Consider the following 18,780-nt stretch of genomic DNA (forward strand, 5'->3'; position numbering starts at 1 on the left):
GCTTTTCCAGGGTACCCCTAGGCTTGGATTTCCCCACACTCCGTTTTAAATAAAGTCAGTTCCTTTGGGGGTAGCCTTGGAGCTCGCTTATGGACTGCCTTTCTGAGCTTCTGCTCCAGAGCTGGGAAGCAAGGACGGTGGCCTGATTCTCTCTGAGTGACCCCTTTGCTTTAGGATCAGGCACTGGGCCGGGGTGGTAGCCTTCATTCTTCTAGGCTTCTATCTCTCAACATGGAACTTCCACCCTACCTGTGAGCTGTGGCAGGGGCGATCGAGGCCCCAGTGTTCTCAGCCTGCTGCACAGCCCCACCTGGGATAGAGTCTCCCCACCGTGAGTGGGGACTCAGTGGAGGAAGGGAGTTCCTGACTCTTGGCCACACTGTCCTGGAATTTACCCTCTGCAACATGGAGGTGAGGGTGATGAGAAATACCAGTGGCCTGCCTTTACTGGAGAGATTCCACAGTCTTGACTAGGAACTGGGAGCAGAGGAGCCCCCATCTTCTTGGCCACACCTGTCCAGACTGAAGCCTCCATCACAACCTAGCTTTGGTGGGATGGGGAAGGAAGGGCTTGGCTCAAGTGCCATAGACTATCACTCTTTTTTGCAGAGATTTAGTAGATTTTCTTGAATAAGTATTTCTCCATTTTCTTTATGCACTTAGGACAATTTCCAGACACTTTAAATTGTTGGCCTTTTAAAGTAAATCTCACCAGTTATGATTGTTTCCTTGGACACAGTCCACAGACCTCCTCACACTATCACTCTGGAAGTAGAATTTACCTTCAATTTTATTATATGTCAAGGATATAGCCATAAGGTTGATTTTTAAATTGTATGTTCACACTGAGTCATTGGGTTTATCCTCTATAAATTCACAATTAAATTTAAGAATTAGTTTTTGTATGAGTGATGTTAAACTGACAAAATCTTCTGTTTTTGACTGATTACACTTTTTGAAAATATTTAGCACTCTTAGGCATCAATGGCGGTATATTCAAAGCTGAACTTTGAAGAGAACTTTCACTTAGTCCTATACCACATTTACTTATAATTTTTAAAGGGTGACAGGAAGTCCAAATAACAGTTAATTTATTTAAGTGAAAAAAACCCTGTCTCTTAGTGAAAGATATGGAAGAGCTTCTTCAAATTTCCTTCTGTCCTAAAATGCTGTCAACATCACTCTGTAGTTTTCTAGGTCCTTTCAATTATAAAACCCAAATTAGCAACAATTTAACACTAATAGCTTACTAATTAATGCACAGCCTCCTGGGCATATTGTCTAGTCTATTCAAATAAACCTCAGCTGTGAAAAACATACCAGGGCCTATTTACCAAACTATCTTATTCTAAGGAATTCCTGTTATCAAATAATACCATGCAAAACTGGCCCACTTACAAAATTCCTTTTTTCTATTTCCTTGGATTAGCACTGCAATTATCCCCTAAGGCTAATCATAGCTAAAATTGAGAATTAGGTTAAATTTTTTCTTGATGTTTTCCCAATTCACCTGGCTGCATTTCTTCCTCAGCTCCTGGCATTCCTTTCTCTAAAGATAGTGTCATCAGATAGGCTTATCTTCACTGGAAAAATGTCTCCACCTTTCAAAATGACACCCGTACAACTGGCTTTGAGCTCTAGATACCCCAATTTCAACTGACTGGTACACTAAGTCACATTAAGCTGTATGTAAGTGGACAAAAAAAGTTAACATTTTACTCTTCTGAGCGTTATTTTTATTTTATATGTAGACCAATTATTATATGCAAGGTACAAATGTAAAAAAATACTGATGCTAGGAGTTCAAAGATAAATGAAACAAAAATCTGTGACTTCAGTGGAGTGATTAACTAGTGAGAGACATAGATGTGTTAATAATTTCTAGCATTTTTGGAGCTTCTGCTCTGTGCCAAGTAATGTACTAAGTGTTTGATTTACCTTATCTTTCTTAAAGCTCACAGAAACCTGTTAAGGTAGGTATGACTGTTATTCTCATTTTATGTATGAGAAAACTGACTCCCAAAGAGCAAGTTCACATACTCTAAAGAGAAGCCAATCCAGACTTGAATCCGCATCCATCCGTCCCCAAAGCCAGAGTTAATAGCCCTTGTGCTACAAAAACAAGACAAAACAAAACCTTATATAAGAAGAACTTACTATGTCCCAAGCACTATGTTCAGTGTTTTATGTTTTGTCACAGTTTCTACTCACTGCAGCCCTACTGGGTAAGCACCACCATTTTCTAGATTTTAAAAGAAAGGCACTAAGACTTTGTTTAATGTGCCCAAAGGCACACAACTTGGAAATGAGGGGAATTGGGATTTGAACTCAAATTGAGATAGAACAATTGGGGGACATATCAATAATCTGAAAAATTTAAAGAAAATATTTACAGAGAATATAAAAAATTATACTCATAATATTTATAAAATCCATTCATTTATTGAAAAAGCAAATACTGAGGGCCTATGAAGTGCTGATCTTTAGAGTAAGGGCAGAGAACAAGATAGTGAACTCGAAACACTTCCTCTCTTTAAAATGTGTTTCAGTCTTCTGTGGAAAAGGACAGGCAGGTAAGCAGACAACAGCGCTGGTAGGATAAACCTAGAAGACCACAGGACATTAAAGGAGGAACACCTAACCTAGATTCAGCGGAGAAAATGCGTAGGTCAAAAGCTAAAAGACACGTGAGAGTCAGGCAGATGAAAATGGAAGGGGGAAGCTGTTCTACATGCAGAGTGTGAAGGCCTAGATGCAGGAGAGAATAAGACTCATTCTCAGAAACAGGGGGAGTTTAGGACGGCTACTGGAAAAGGGTGAGAGGTAAGACTATAAGAGAACTCTGGATCCTAAAACACTTTGTGAGCCTTGGTGAGGAACTGAGAAAGTGTCCTGAGAGGAATGGGGAGCCCCTGAAAGACTTTAAGCAGGAGAATGGCATAAGCAAATATACCTTTTAGAAAGAACACTCCGACTGCTAAGTGGAGAATGTGTTGGACCCTGGCAAAGAGTGAAACTTCAGCCAGGGAAATCAATAAGGAGACTTTTATAATAATCCATGAGAAACACAGTGATAGCATAAACCAAGATGGTGGCAGTAGGCACTGGGACAAAGAAAAATTTATTATACCTTTTATTAAGTTGTTGTTGGTAATCTGGTCAGATATTACACATCATTAATGGATCTTTGGCTAGGCATTTTTTTTAATCATTAAAGGTGACTAGTCAATATATTGTAGCTAGTGAGAATTTTTAGTGGAATTTTTATGTATATAAATCTTCTAAAAATTTTAGATAGCAGATGTCTTATTGATAAATTAGGGAAGTTTTCTAGCAGTAATTTGAAGTACCTCCTTCATGTATTTAACCCAATAATTTTATACGCCAAATTGGGTTAAGCCAGGATTACTAGTCATATTAAAATCTATGACTAACAAAACAGAAGAACAAGAAGTCTTAAATGTTGTATGCAAGCCTCTGTCATGGTTATAGATTGAAAAGATTATTGGCTTACTAATACTTCTTAGAACATCTTGTTAGTTACTGTTAATTTCAATAAAAATCTATGGAAATACCAGGCATTCATCATAAGTGACTCCATATAGTACTATAAGGCACAACCTTTAATAACACAACAAGTTAGGTTTCCTAAGGGTGTCATTTGAGAAAGTAACCTAAGAAAAATGGATGTTAATTTACAATACAGTCAAGGTTGAAATATGCACCTAGAAGAGAATAATAGTTGATAAATAGCTTACTGTGCTGGAGATGCACTTTCTAATACTTTCTACTTGATTCCCTGCCTATAAATCCATTTGAGCTTTGTGATACGAGAAAATGCCCATAAGAAAAAACATCTTGGTATCTAACTTTTTCATTTTATTATATTCCACATTTTCCCACAGTGATTTAAGACTGCTTAAGCAGATAAAAAATAAGACAAAAAAAGAGTAAAGTTTGGGAAAATAAGCTAGATCTACTTGAGACGCAGCCTGCTTAAGTTAGGCAGTGTTCACAACTTGATTCCAATACTGTCTAGTTTTGTGACTTTGGACAATTATTTATCCTTTCTTGCCTCAGTTTCTTCATCTGTAAAATAGAAATAATAACAATACCTATATCATAGGGTTATTGTGAGAAATAGGATAACCCATATAAAATACATTTATAAGATAACTAACTTATAGTAAGCACTTGATCAATATTAATGATAATGTTTTAAAAATACATATATGTGACTAAATCCTCCATACTCCAATGTTCACAAGCAGAATAAATCAATTGATAATAACTATTCTTCTACCCAGGAAAGAAGAGAATGTTATAGTGGAGCTCCTCCTAGAGAGAATCCAGTGTAATGGAATGGATAGCGTCCTCAACAACATCTTTACAGTAAACACAAAAGGCTCTTTCTTATAAGGTCCATACACATAGACCAGCAAAGATACATCAAAATGTAACGCAGTTAAAAAAAATTCTATGCTAGACCGATTTGGCATGATCCCAATGAACGTCTTAATAATGGCCTAACAAAACCAAAGAATACAATGTAGCGTATCTAGAGTAATGAACTGGATATTTTCCAGACAAATCTCCATTTTTCTTAGCACTTCTAAATATTTGAAGGGTGTCCAAGAGCACTGGATTGGAGCATATATTCTCTCATAACTGATGAGTAATCCTAGGTTTAAAGGCTCTTGGAGATTATCTAAACTAGGAGAAAAGAATTGCCAGGAAGCGGTGACATACCTTTGCACATTCTAGGGCAGAGTAATAAACAAGTCCCCCAGCTAGTCTGTCTACAAAAAGGTAATGTCCTCAGCTCTGGCTTGGGAAATTGAGAATTTACATATACAAATATTTCCAAACCTGAGTTCTGAGAACTGCTACATTGCACAGTAGCATATTAAAGTCTCTAAGTCATTGTCTGCATAAGCTGTATTTATTAGTGCCAATTATGTGACAGGACCTGTATTAGGCCCTGAGAATATGATGGTGAACACTACAGACAAGACCACTACCCTCCAGAAGCTTACATGGCTGTGCTGGAGAGACAGGAGGAGGTATTAGGTATTAGGAATACTCTTTTCTTCCCTCATCTTATAACTGATACTAAATAAGACATAGGAGGCAGGCAGCAGAAGATCAAAACGTCCAGCCTGTATAGTTACAAATGGTTGGAGAGGTCAGAAGCCTTGAAGGCCATGGAAAGGAATTTAAACTTCATTCTGCGTGCAATGAAAATGGATTGAAGGCTTCTAATTGGGGGACTAGCATTACATGATTTGAAGTTTTTAAATGCCATAATGTGGCCTATAGGACTTTGGTAAAAATCAAGAGTGGAAGCAAGAAAGCATTAAATGGATACCAAGAGTTGATGGCTCAGACTAGAGAAGCAGTGAGGAAGTAGAGGAGTAAATGGATTTGAAATTTTTTAAATGCAAACACATTTGATAAAAGAGATTTTTTGTTTGTTTGCTTGTTTGTTTTTACAAAATGCCTCTTAGATGTCTGAAGTGGTTTGAGAAGACTTAGGAAGTGTTAATAGGAATGGCTCCTAAAACTCTATCCATTCACATCCTTGACAATCAAAAACACGTAGGAAGGACTGTTCTTGCTCACACCACAGACACATCAATAATAAATGGCCTATTAAAATTAGAAGTTAGGCAGCCCGATATAACTTCAAACCCCACTGGGATAAAAAGATGGGAAAGATGGGTAGTTGGGTGAGATAAGGATACTCAGACTTCTAAGATCTATGGTGAGTTACAGCAGAACCATTAAAAGGCAAAGCAAGAAAAAGAGAACAAATAATGTTAAGGATGTGCTGAAGCAGAGTTTCAAGCAATAAATAAGATTCACTGGATGCCCAGACAGAACAGCAGTTGAGCATGCCAGCTGTGCAGTAATCAGAGACCAATTGGCTTTTTTGTATCTAAGAATCTATTTAAAAGGAAGACAGACTCTGTAATAGTGGCTGAAATCATAAGGAAAATGATTGCCATTTGTGTCTACAATGTGCTCAGAACGAGGTGACTATTGAGAATTTGCTACTTCATTTTCTTTTCAGTCAAACATACAAATAGCAGTCACTGAATATTAACAACACCTTTGTGTTTTATGCTCAGGAAAGAAAAATAATAGTAAAAGCTTACCGACTTTTAAAATATTTCACCTCACATATGATCTCACCTAATCCTCAAATATTCCAGTCCCTATTAACATATCAAGCTTTCCCCACCAAAAAATGGCTGGATGTCTTGATCGACAGGGCTCATGTGTCTTAGGGAAAATGCTTCTAGCCCATCTGTTCAGAGATGGTTACTTAGTTGAAGTCTCAGCAAATACTGTTTCTTAGTCACCTAACCATGCCATCTCACCTAAGATTTCATCTTTTAACCATTTCAGCTGTCCTTTTAGTTGGGTTGTGGTCCTCTGGTGAATACGCAAAAACTTTGCCAGATAATTATTGCCTTTTTTGGTCAGTTTTTAAAGACTTTTCTGACTTTTCTAATCAATTATCTAAACTGTGCCTCATTGCAGATTACTGGACAAGTACGGAGAACAAAACTATGGCAGGGGTTTCCAGTTATGCATCATCAGTGAAAATTTTCAACTGTATGTTACAATTCCAGACTACACTCAAAACGAACCACTCGACATGGTTATTGGTATCTTTGAACCCCAAAATGCACTTCTACTCAAATTCTCATAAATCAATATTAAAGTGAAAGCAAATGAACCCCAATAGTCACCAAAATTGTAAATAGTGAAAAAATTTTAAATATGTATTGTTAACTCAAAACAAACAAATGCTTCTAGAAGCATCAAAAAATAAGTCAATCTCTAAAAAAGTCATTTTTCATTTCAATTTGATATTTTACGAAAGAACCGGATAGAGATGATCGATCAAATATAAAAATTCTAAACAGTAACATGTGTTTCTGTCATGATATTGGTGTCAATGAAACAGCTAATTCATCAGGTCTGCAGTGAGGCAGGAGAACACATCTAGCTTATATACAATGTACTGGATATTGCTATGGAATTTGTAATTTGTGTGCTAACTCACACATCATTACCATCTTCCTCAATTAAGACATCTCCAAAACTTCCACTGATTCTGAATCACTCCAAAATTAATTCACAACTCAAGAAATATCCATATCATACAAGTTCTTAAATGTTCTCTACCAAAAAAAAAAAAAATCAATTCAAACGTGTTACTCTTCACCAGGCATAACATATGTCCACTAATGAATGTATTTGGAGAAAAAAAATACGGCAAAATTAAATAAATTGAAACTGTAAGATAGTTATGGAGAAGGCCTCCCTTTACAAATATAACATATTCCAATGAATAATATCCAATCTGAATTGTTTTAATCTTATGCATTGACTTAAAGAATCAAAATTATATGGATAAGTTGTGGAGAACTCTGATTTCAAAGTTCAGTGTTTACCCATAGAGTTCTAGGAATTTTGTATGATTACCATGCATATAATATGTATTTTAGTAAACAGAGACGAAAGTTTGGAATATTCTGAGTAAACAGTATCAGAAATATCTAAGGGACACAGTTAATTATTTACACTCTATTTAGCTCTTTTCTACAGGCAAACCGTTTTTTCACATGTGAAGAGTCAGTTGGTAAAATGAGTTAAGAAAGGAAAAACCAGATTGATGAAGTATATAGAGATGAATAGAAAAGCACTGCAAAGACATTTTGGAAACATCAAAACTTTTTTGCAATTTAGGAGGTAAAATCATTAGCTGGAAGCTAGAAAGGAGATCACTTAGAGTACTCTGTCATTGAGAAGGCTGACCAAAATTATCAAAGAAAATAATTTGAGCTTTTTATGGATTCTTCTGGAAACCTTTCAAGGTTGCTGTAGAACATAAATGACAGGCTGTTTACATAATGTATGCCGTTGTCCATCCATAAGGACCTACACCATCTCAATAGTTACCACAAGAAAGCAATGTAATTCTACAGTACATTTAAAACATATGCATAAGTACTGATATATTTAGCTCTTCTGTTTAATGTGTCATCCCTTTGCAATGGTAATATAAAACATGATCACAAATTCAAATGCCTAATGTATGTACATATTCATATACTGATAGTAGGGGTTTTTTTTTTTTTTTTTGTATTTCTGGTCCATGACATTTTTTGCAGTCAACCCAAGGCATCTATCCATCTGGAGGGTTGTGAGAAGACAGATAATTAGTTCTGCCTCTGTCATAGACACCATGGTTAAGCTGTAAAGCTTCCTTCCCTAGGACCTAAGGAATTTGTATCTAGAGCAGTGTTTCTCATAAGAGCACTACTATCATTTTTGGAATGGCAATTCTTTATTGCCTATAGTTAAAACATATTTAGTGTGTCTGGCTCCTAGGTAGTAACTGTCAATAACATTCTCCAGTCACTGTGACAGATAAGAGCCTCCACACGCCCATGACCACATTTCCATATGTCCCTTTAAGGAGGAAGTACTAGCACTGATTGAGAACCAATGACTTAGAAATAGGGGGGAAAACATGAATAATTATAAAGAAAAAATGGGGGAGGGGAGAGATAGAAACATCAATGGATCAGCTTCAGGGTTCTCGTACCTCCATAAATACAACACACACGGATGACAAACCTCAGCGGGTCCAGGAGGGGCACTTAGAAACTTCCAGCAGGTATGGGAAAGCCCAGGAACATGTGTTAACACTTCACCATTCCTTTTCATGAAAAGCTGCAAGCTCTAGGAGGTGCCCCACGCCCAGCCACTTAACTTGCGGCAGGTGTGATTATGCGGAAATAAGTAGATTAGAGAGAGATAAATGTCAGATTATAGATAGGTAAAGTGTGAGCCAACAGTGGCTCCATGCACTGCTTGAGGAGAGACAGAGACAAAAGGCTTGAGAGGCTTGTTTAACCATTTATAACCTGAGGGCAAAGAGAGAAAAATGAGGAGGAACTAGAGACCGGAAGCAAACAACCAACCAATGGGCTCCAGCCATTCACATCTATGTACATCCCAGAAGTCATTAGTCCAGGAAGCCCTCCTACCAGCCAGGGCTGATTCAACTGGTATCATCTAAACTATAAAGGAGCATCTTATCTTCCCGGGCCATACCTTGCTCATCTGGAGTGAGGCATAAAAGATGTCGAACATTTGAGAGACTAGACATTTTTACTCCAAAAGACTACACATTACCTTAAAAAATTAAATTATTGCATTATATTATATTTACTTGATTAAACTAAAAAGTAGGGTTTACCTAATATCCAATGTGATGGAATTTATAAGAAATAGCTGATCAGTTGGAGGCAAAATTACATTTTCTCTGCATATCTGACAACATTTCTATGATCACGTTTCTGTGTGAGTGAGTATATGTGTGTGTGTAATATCTATGTTTGGGATATGTGTGTGTTTATCTCTGTACAGTGTATATTAGGTACAGGAAATTTTTTGATGAAACCTTGAAAAACAAAATATAAAAGTCCTATACTTCTCTAATTCCTGAACAATGTAAACATAAATCCTGTCTTTAAGTTGGCAAAATACATATATTCCTTAGAACAAAATTTTTCAAAATGTGGCCTATTTACCCCTAGGATTTTATGGGACCTTTTTAGTGGTCCTTGAATTAAAAAATTATTTTCTTAATAACAAGACAATATTTGTATTTCCCACTGCATTTATATTTGCACTAATGGTATAAAAGCAACAGGTGCACTTATGTTTTTAGCGCACCTCAGAGTGGTGGAACCAAACTGTACTAGTTGTCTTCATAGTCTTCACACATTTGCGGGGATGGGGGGAAGACGGTTTTACTTAACAATATCCTGGATGAGCAATAATAAAAGTTATAAATTTTATTAAAATATTAATTGTATTCAATCTCATCGCTTGGGTACCTGTCTTTTTCATGTTTTATTTGACTAAATGGGAAGTGAACTGAAGCTTTCTGCAGCCTGCTTCAGTACCATGGACATCTCAAGGACAAGCACTTGGGTAATTATTTTGAGTTACAAGCTGAACTAGCCATTTTTTTTCTCATGAATCCCCGTGTTTACTTGAAAATCTGACTGATAGACAAATTGGTTATTCAGATGTTTGTGAATAATTTCTTAAAAATGAATGAATGGATCCTGCTACTATCAAGGAAATCTGACAATATTTGTTACAGATTATAAAATATGAGCTTACAGGGCTTCCCTGGTGGTGCAGTGGTTGAGAGTCCGCCTGCCGATACAGGGGACACGGGTTCCTGCCCTGGTCTGGGAAGATCCCACATGCCACGGAGCGGCTAGGTCCGTGAGCCATGGCCCCTGAGCCTGCGCGTCTGGAGCCTGTGCTCCACAACGGGAGAGGCCACAACAGTGAGAGGCTCGCGTACCGTAAAAAAAAAAAAAAAAAAAAAATATATGAGCTTACAAGCAAAAATCACAATTTTGGAAAGCTTACTTGTACCATCATAAGTTTGATAACTTCCCTATACTTAAAAAAAATTTCTGATGAAATTGGTGTGATATTAACAAAAGAGATTTTTTATGTTGTTTAACTAAATGTTTTACTTTTGGGAGATATACAAAACTAAGAAACCAACATTTTCTAAATGAACAATGCAGGACATAACAAAGTCATGCATGGATTAAAAAAATCCATTCCAAGGGCAATATAGACCAATGGGTTTTAATATAACTGACTATGAAAAGCTCCTCGACACAGTTTCAGATTCCACTTTGGAACTAACCTGTTAAGTTTTAGTGTAGCACAGAAGAATATACAAAATTATATGTAAAAGCTATTAAATGCCCCACTTTTTTCCAACTACCTATCTGACACTGGATTTTCTTCATTAACTTCAACAAAAATTTCAAATTGCAACAGTTTGAATGCAGAAGCAGATATGAAAATTTGGCCATCTTTTATTAAGCCAGATATGAAAAATTGTAAAACGCTGTCTTTATTCTCACTAATTATGTTGTTTTGAAAAATATCCTTATTATCAAAAAAGCGTGTTCTTTTGTTAACACATATTGGGCTTGAGACTGTTTTTTTAAATTGATTTAATAAATATTTTTAAATTTTTCTGTTTTAATTTCAACATGATAAATGTCAATAGATATAACCCATATCACCAAGAGATGTCTGCGGTCCTCAATAATTTTTAAGAGTGTAGAGGGGTCCCAAAACTGCTGCCTTGAAGCATGGGTCAGCCACCTTCCATCACAGCTATATTTGAAAACCTGGAACTTTGAAAACAAATATTTTAATAGTGTCCCTTATCTAGTACTTATATAAGTGATCACCACCAATTCATTGGAGAGAGGCCCATTCACTCTGTGACTCTTACTGCCCCAGGGACAGATTCTCAATCAAATCAGAGATTAAAGTAGATCATCATTTCTCCAGTGATCTTGGCTCCAACTGCAGGTGAAGTTTTTTTGCCCACGTTCACAACGTTGAAAGAGGCCACGTGCTCATCTATCAGGGTCTTATTCAAGCCCCTATCTGTACCTATTCAAGCAAATACATCAAAACTTGCTCTTTATTTTACTTTTAGTCACTCAATAAAAATTTTACACAGACCTTTGTTGCCAGTTGGTAATGCTATTAACACAACAAAAATGAAACAAGCCAAAAATTAACTGCACATAAAGTCTTTTTTTAATTTATGCTGAAAGATATTTGTGATATTTTCCTATTTATTGAGCAATATCAAATGAGGAAACAATTCTAGTATATTTTTAGCTTAATTTTTTTAAAACTTAAATTTAAATACTTGTTCTACAGACATATGTAAACATATCTCATCCATAAAACTGCTTAGTATTCTCAAAGCTTCCATATAATCAGTAATTATCTATCTGATTTTTTGATAAGTTTCTGCTACCAAAAGCAAAACATATGTGGCCTAGCATCACGTAAATATTGAATGTATATTGCTAACTTAATGTTTTCCCAAATTAATCTTAAAATTCCTATTTGTTTTATTTTTCTTCTTTTACAAATTCTTTGAGACTTATTTTCATTTAAAATATCATATAGGGCTTCCCTGGTGGCGCAGTAGTTAAGCGTCCGCCTGCCGATGCAGGGGACGCAGGTTCGTGCCCCGGTCTGGGAGGATCCCACATGCCGCGGAGCGGCTGGGCCCGTGAGCCATAGCCGCTGAGCCTGGGCGTCCAGAGCCTGTGCTCCACAATGGGAGAGGCCACAACAGTAAGAGGCCCGCGTACCGCAAAAAAATAATAATAATAAAATAAATAAAGTATCATATAAGTGGTACTGAACTGGATATTTCTCACTGCTGCCATGAAAATAAAACAGTCCTGGTTACTAAACTGGATAAATTTGACTTCACAGAATTTTTTTAAAAAAGCAGGCCCAGGACAAGTTTGCTATGCTTTGACTTCCCATGTGGTTTAGATTTCCCAGAAAGCTGTTTGTGGGAGAACTAGGAGGCCAGGTCTATAATTGAGCTGTCAATCAGATGCAATGGTGTAAGAAGATGCCATATGGCTCACTGATATTTTTCATGTTGAAAAAAATAACAAATTTTTGTATGCAGGTCCCACCAATATAATTGCACTGTGTGGAGAAAATATACTCTGGAATATATGCAGCAATGCAGGACTCTTTTTTCAAATCAATCAAATTAATTTATACTGATTAAAAACCCATTTTTCTATTCTTTTGAACCAGCAAAAAAAGTATAAGCAGATCATAGAGTTAAGGGTAAAAAGCAGTGATTTTTTTTTTAACTCAAACAGTATTGCGTTTATCCCATTTGTGTGCAATGGATTTCATGTATAAAATATTTATTTAAATTAATGTTGTTCTATGTGCTTAAACTGAGATTAGAATAATAGGTATTCTATACAGCATTGCAATCCAGTTAACAAAACTACTTTGGCACAGATTTCAGCATATGTGTCCTAAAAAATTACTTCATATTTTCTTTAATTAGATCATGTTTAAAATGCCATGAGGATGCTATTTAAAGGAACTACACTATATAAGTAAGAACCACTTCGAAAGAAAAATTGTCTTTCCCCTTACTTATCTCTACTATTCTCCTTATATTGCTTCTGATTGTTCACTACTTTCCTTGTTAAGAGTAATAATAATGTGGTGCTTCCCTGGTGGCGCAGTGGTTGAGAGTCTGCCTGCCGATGCAGGGGACACGAGTTTGTGCCCCCGTCTGGGAAGATCCCACATGCCGCGGAGCGGCTGGTCCCGTGAGCCATGGTCGCTGAGCCTGCGCGTCCGGAGCCTGTGCTCCGCAATGGGAGAGGCCACAACAGTGAGGGGCCCGCATACCGCAAAAAAAAAGAGTAATAATAATGTGATCCACTGACATAGAAATCATTGTAAACTTTCCTTACTCTTAGTTTTTCATGTGTGTGTATTCACATACATAATATATATGACGTATATGATATACAATATATATATTCTATCTGTATATACATACGAACATCTCCCCTGAAGCTGAGAAAATTACATTTCTAAAATATTTACTGAGTGAAAAATTTTTGAATTTTGAGTTGATTCCAGGAAAATCAAGAAAATACAACATAAAAAACTTTATAACACGTATGGGTTTCAAAGATTACCTGTCTTCCAACTACAGGATGGAATTCAAGTTTACTGAGTTCCTTGATAATGAAAGAAAGCACTAAATAGAATAAGTATAAGCCTAAATACAATTTTACTTCTAATATTAATAAATTGCATATACTCGATGAGAAACAGTTTTTAATGGTCTGTATGACTCTACCTCTCTGTCATCGTAAGGTAATTCAATAGAGCTGGGTAAAAAGGCTTTAAAAAAGAAAATATGATTTTCAAATTCAATATTAGGTTCACTTAACAGTGTACAGAACATGATGAGCAGAGCACTTGCCTTGCTTTTGCTCCAGTGCTTTTAAATCTTGTTTATAAAGTTTAATTTCAGTGTAATTATAGGAGTTAATCCAGTGAACAATAAGTGCCTGATTCTACATATTTTCTTGGTAACTCAGTAAAAATGTGACTATATCTTTCGCATATCATAAGGGCATAGTGAGAATCACTTAATGACAAATCCAGTTGACTATCAACTTTATGATGGTTACAAGAAAGATCCAATTTACTAAAATGTGAAATCACAGGCAATGTGTTGGTCATGGTATATGAAGTATGGTCATCGCTCAATTATTTGAAGCATAGAATAGAAATTTTCTCCGTATAAAATTATTTTTAAAGAGAAGAGCATTTCTAACAGTGATTTCTCATCATCACATTATTTTCATATTAATGCCCTTTGAAGGCTTTGAATCAAACAAATGTGTTCAAGCTTATATTGACTATCAGTATAACACTTGAGAAGTTATTAAAATGCTGTGATCCTGTAAATTAAGGATGATAATAATAATCTCCTCATAGGGTTCTGTGAATTATAAATGAAATGAGACTAAACACTTAACATGACACTTATCACACAGTAAGTGCTCAGTAAGGGGGATTAGAAAAATATTCCTGCAACATTTTGATAATAATAAAAGTGACAACAAGAATAATGACACTGCATTAAACACTTACATGGATTATCTCATTTAATTTTAAAACAACAACATAAGGTAAGTACTACTGTCACTCCTACTTTACAGATGAGGAAAATGAGACGTAGAAGTTTCAAGAAACGTGTTGAGGTCACACAGCTAATAAAAGACAGAGCAGAGGTTGAATAAGTAAAGGTAGCATCTATTATTATCATATTACTATCTCATCACCATCATCAACCCATCCTGTGATCTCTGTAGCAGACTAGGCTATAAAAATGAGTTCTTGGGTACTTCCAAAGACAATTGCCTCCCCTTGGAAGGAATCCAGAACAAGCCCACATTAAGCTAAATTCTGCATTAGAGTGGGCTGTTATACAGTTGGGAGGATTTATTCCAAGCACCTAGAAGGCACATGAAAGATGAATAGATAGAATTTGTCAGATTTTCCTTTACCTTTAAACATATTCCAATGCAGTGAAAAGAAAGAAGATAAAGTCATTTTGTCCTTACACAAAGGCATTTTGAACATCATTACAATTAACTCATCTGGTTGTCAGTCCCTAGGTAATGAAACACAGAGTCAAAGATAGGCAGGCACACCTCGCATGAAATATGGTCTGCATTGTTAATGAATGATAAATTAAAGGGGTTCTAGTGTGAGTCTACAGTGATGTGGTTGAAAATGAAATGGTTGAAAATGAAAATGTAGAGTTTACTCAAGTTGAAGTCTATAAATTGCTTTATTCAAAATTTTTCAGTCATTATACGTCCCCTGTCTATTTAATTATTAAAAATAAATGTAAAGTTGCAGTATTGGGGATATAAATTAATAAGAAATGTACATTTTCCTTTAAAAATATTTCAATAACTTATAATCATATATGTAAAATCATTTTAAAACTTTCAAATAAAAGATGAGAATTAATAATTTCACAGAAACATATTATATTATTTAAATAAATCACAGAATAACGGAATACAATAATAATATAAATACATTTTCATTACTTTTTTAAAAACCTGAATAAAATGGTCTAGGTTTTTAATAATAGAAATTTTGAACGTGCTTCAAATGACTTTTAACTTTTACTTTCATAATTGTCTGCGTTAGAGTCAATTTAAGGTATCGTGATTTTTCTTTTAATCCAATTTAAAAACACGACTGTTAAGAATGCATGCTGTTCATTAATAAATTTGGAAATATTCATAAAAATTGGAAGAATTAAAAATACAAGTTGTACCTGGGGATTCAACATTCCTATCGATATTTTGAAGACCTGATAAAGCCAAACACCAGTAGCGCACTTCATCACAAGACTGTTAATGGAAAATCACCTGAATATAACATCTGATGACTAGGGAAATATCCACAAAGCCATTAGGTTGTCGAGTTTTCCTGTCTCAGTACTGTGCTACCTCCTACATGACAATCACATTCCTCCCATGCTAAGTAGGAATGAGATGGAAAGCAAGACCTCCCCATCCCCAACTACTTATCAGCAATTCTTCTTTCATTTCTTGACATACTTCAGGGTATATCTCAGGTCAAGATCAGGGACCAGAAAGGATTCCCTCTGCATGGATTTATTTCCCCCCTAATTTGTCATATGTTTTTCAGTGGGCTCTCTGACTCAAACCTGGACAATCAATGAGTGAGCAGAGACAACAGATTAAAGGGAACAGGACAGGGAAGAAGGCCGGGATTTTTGCTACCCAAGAGACTGTATTTTAAAATAGGTCATTTGTGTTTGTATACTCCCAGTTAACTAGTAACCATCTTTCTAGTTATAATTATTGTTTTGTTTTGTTTTTTGGCTGCGTTGGGTCTTCGTTGCTGCACACAGGCTTTCTCTAGGTGAGACAGTAGTTGCCTCGAGCGGGGGCTACTCTTCGTTGTGGTGCCCGGGTTTCTCATTGCGTTGCTTCTCTTGTTGTGGAGCATGGGCTCTAGGCGTGAGAGCTTCAGTAGTTGTGGCATGTGGGTTCTAGAGCACAGGTTCAGTAGTTGTGGCGCAGGGCTTAGTTGCTCCATAGCATGTGGGATCTTCCTGAACCAGGGTTCGAACCCGTGTCCCCTGCACTGGCAGGCGGATTCTTAACCACTGCACCACCAGTGAAGTCCCTAGTTATAATTACTTTAATTAGTGGAAACTGTTTTAATCAAATTGAATGTCAATTGAAAATTTTAGGTTCTTAGCAGTTGAGATGAAATCTGGAGTCAGAAAGACCCCAGTTTCGGTCCCTTAATATACTCCCCTTCACATATTCACTATACAACTGGGAAAGTTCCTTAGTGCCTGTGCGCCTCTGAGTTGAGATTTGTGGCTAAGGATAACAATACTTACTTCATGGGATCATTGTGAGAATTCAGATGCTTAGCTTGAGCCTTACACTTCAAGAGTGGTTATTGTTACAATTACTTCTACAGGACACCACTAATTACAACTGATTCCAGGGTCCTGGTGGCAGCGTAGGAGACCTGCAAGCCTCAGTCACCATTTGCTAACCTCTGGTCACCTGTCCAAGATCTCCCTTCTCACCCAAATCTGTCATTCTCCTCTGAAAGTTTTCCTCCTTCCTCACAATAATCTGTAAAGCTAGGGGAGACTTTACTGCTAATCATTTGATTCAAGTTATTCACACTAAAGGATGAATAAGGCTTAAAAGAACTTTTGGCTTTTTTCAACGCCCAATATATAAGTGAAATATTGGAGAAATTTTTCTCTCTATGTAAGGGAAAATCTTCACTACCTTAAAAAAAATTAATTTCACAGTACTCATACATAACGATGAACTACTTACTAGGATGATCTTTAACTCCATATTTTCTGTATGGAAGAGTTCTTTATAGAGGCAAAAGTTAACCAGGAGGATAGCCATCCAAAGAGCCACAACTGATAAATACTGTATACTGTTTTATAAATTTCACTGAAGTTGTTCTTTTATTCTCACAGGAAAATGTTAGTTCCATAAGGACAGGGATCTTGTCTGGTTTTTTTCATGGAGCCATCTGAAGCACCTAAAATAGTGCCTGGTACATAGTGGATGCGCAACAAGCATTTGTGGAAAGATTAGAGAAAATACATCATTAAACTCCTGCCCTTCTTTAGAAAGCTGCAAAAGTAAGTAAATAAATACAACCACACTTTGGTTTACTTAAAGATCACACAAAAATGATACGTCCCAAGCACTGTGTTTATGGGGCCAGCCTCTGACAATTAGTCCTGGGTTTTAATTTGGAATGTGTGACCCTAAGTAAATCACATAATTTCTCTCTGCCTCAGTCTTCCCTTCTGTAAATCAAGTATACTTCTACCTCATAGTATTGTTATTATGATTAAATAAGGTACTGAATGAGTAAAGGGCTTACAAAAATTTCCTGGCATAAAGTAAGCACCCAGTAAAGGTTAGGTGTTTTTTATTAAAACCTGAAATTTTACTAAGGAAGGCGTTGAGGCCCTTGAAGTAAATGCCAGCTAGAGCTTCCACAGCCAGTTGACAAAGCCAGAACTAAACAACTATGTTTCAGGTCAATCTGCCTGCTTTACCTCTTTATATATACTTTCTAAAACTACTTACAAGGAAAAAAAGGAGCTAAGTGTGGTGCACTCATTCTTGCAAAGACTTCTGAAAAATGCAGGATTCCCAGACGCTTTCTGGAAATAATGAGGACAACCCTGAACCGTGCCACACAAAGCAGTTAACGTAACTGCCCTAACCCTGAGTTTCGCAGATTTATACAACTGGAAAATTTTGTTCTTGAGCATTTGTGAGCGCACAGATTCCGGGAAACGAGAATCTAATATAGTAATCCTTGAAGCGCCTTCAGGATGAATGTAAGATTCAGTCACTGAGCGCCTCACTTCCTCCTCCGGTCTCACCTCCCTCCGCTCCCCGCTCTCCTCACAGCTGGCGCTGGGAACCGCCGAGGGCTGGGAGCGTGCGCGGGCGGGGGCGGCCACCCTCCGCCGCAGCCTAGGGGCCGGAGCCGGGAGGCTCGTGGCGAAGAGGCGAGGCTAGACAACCAGCGCGGGCGAGGAGCTCAGCCGCGAGCACAGCCCTCTTCCCGGACCTGTGAAGTCAGACTCACGTGTAAATCGCGAGGATCAAATCGAGGCTACGCAGCCAGCTGCGCCCACTGAGCGCACCCCAGATGTGCCCGGAGCAGCAGGTGAGTCACCCTGCCCTCCTCCTCGCTCCCGCCCCGTGTCCAACAGGTTGG

General features: G+C 37.0%; 1 long non-coding RNA gene across 1 annotated transcript in view; it reads right to left on the reverse strand.

Annotated features, from left to right (window-relative positions):
• The window catches only part of LOC307176150, a 220,183-nt gene that overhangs the window by 93,759 nt on the left and 107,644 nt on the right, over positions 1–18,780 (reverse strand). The window lies entirely within an intron of this gene.

Source organism: Stenella coeruleoalba, assembly GCF_951394435.1.
Source record: "Stenella coeruleoalba genome assembly, chromosome: 17".
In the NCBI taxonomy this organism is placed as follows: domain Eukaryota; kingdom Metazoa; phylum Chordata; class Mammalia; order Artiodactyla; family Delphinidae; genus Stenella; species Stenella coeruleoalba.